The 1,706-nt window shown below is 51.8% G+C and overlaps 1 protein-coding gene across 1 annotated transcript in view; it reads right to left on the bottom strand.

Moving 5' to 3' along the window:
* Nucleotides 1–1,706, bottom strand: part of LOC116845982 (protein gustavus) — a 173,700-nt gene that overhangs the window by 169,379 nt on the left and 2,615 nt on the right. The window lies entirely within an intron of this gene.

Here is a 1,706-nt window from a genome sequence, read left to right as displayed (position 1 = left end):
CCACGAATTACGGTTTGAACTGCTTGACCATCCACCTTACTCACCAGATCTAGCCCCAAGCGACTTCTTTTTGTTCCCTCATCTAAAAATTGCGCTCGGAGGACAGAGATTTTCGTCAAATGAAGAGGCAATCACCTTCGTGAACAATTATTTTGCAGAGAAAAACGCCGAGTACTATTTCGACGGGTTACAGAGATGGGAGCATCGCTGGGAGAAGTGTGTAGATTTACAAGGAGACTATGTTGAAAAATAAAAAACAATTTTCAGAAAAAATGACTTGTATCTTTGTTAGGTCGGAAACTTTTCAGACCACCCTCGTACATTAAGTTTAATGAATGAGTAACCGCTCTTTCGTCGACCGTTGCGAGACGACAGTTGCTCCTTGCATTTTTCACGACGTCCATGCGGACAATTTGTGTCACTTGGGAGCAGCGAATCTACGGCCTAGTATACGCGAACACGCTGAACAAATACACACGGCCAATAAATATTTCCTCGCCCTGTGCTCGCGTGGCGTCACGCACGATCGAAGAGTCGTGAGCGGTAATAGTGTTGCGGATCGCGGGTGTTTCGCGACGCTTCTCTCGCGCCACGTGAAAACGTCATTCACGTCCCGGGGCGAGCCTTGACGCCCTGCCCGGGCGTTGCGGTAGAAAGCAACGAACAGCGGCGCGGAAGATCGGCATTTTTCCGCGCGTTTCCCAGCGCGAAGGCGAACACGAACAACGGAAAGCCACCGAAATGGCTCGTCGCGAACGGCCGGCACGAAAACGTTCGCGTCGCGCGTTTTTACGAGCGACCATCGCGACCCCCTTATCCCGGGCTTGCCAAAGAGTCCCGTGAAAGATTCGCAAGCGTTTCCTGGGATCTGGTGGGTCGCGATCTCGCGTTACACGTCCCCTGCTACCGCACGGGACGGACATTTGCATCTGACAAATGATCCTCGTGCACTCACGGCCAATCGAGGCCGCGTGTCGCGACGGGGTTTCCGAGTTCATAATGTTCGAATGTAGAATTACGTCCCTTGATAATTCCTGTCGGATAAAAAGGGGTGTGGGGACGATGTGTCAGAGAGAGAGAGAGAGAGAGAGAGAGAGAGAGAGAGAGAGAGAGAGATATTCTTTCACGGTGTTAAAACTGAGAAACTTGCGCGAGAGCGTTGCACGCATGACGCTTAATTATAACGTATTAACAGACGCAACATGCTCAAAGAGAGTTACAACCGTGCCGCTGGCTTCCCTTTTACGTCCCTATGATATCACGCGTGCGTAGGATATGTTACAAAGCTGAATATTATTTATACGGCGGCGTTTAATTCGAGATTTTTACCAGGGAGAGTCCGTCGGCTCAAGGGAGTTCGAGGGGGAAGGAGAGAGCGACACCAGGAGGTCGTAGGAACGCGGCTGTCGCAAGGAGACGCTGCTCGCGACAGTGGACGGGGCGTTTGCCGCTTTTTTGGCCGAGCAGGCAAGAATGTGTCTCAGCGTGAGATCACGGTGCGGTCTGCGCCGTTGCATTAACATTATACCGTGTCGTGTGTCGTGTCGCGCGCATATTCCTCAAATCTCCTCGTCCGTTGCGCGCAGACTGTCGGGATAGTCGTGCAATTTGCGGCGAATTCAGGAACGTTTCCCTACCTGCCGCGGATCTCTTTCTCTCTCTCTCTCTCTCTCTCTCTCTCTCTCTCTCTCTCTCTCTCTCTCTCT

This window comes from Odontomachus brunneus, unplaced genomic scaffold (assembly GCF_010583005.1).
Source record: "Odontomachus brunneus isolate Ranch 3 - 2012 unplaced genomic scaffold, Obru_v1 Obru_scaffold_059, whole genome shotgun sequence".
Classification (NCBI taxonomy): Eukaryota; Metazoa; Arthropoda; class Insecta; order Hymenoptera; family Formicidae; genus Odontomachus; species Odontomachus brunneus.
Note: the sequence above shows the minus strand (reverse complement) of the source record. Positions and strands in the feature narration are given on the sequence as shown.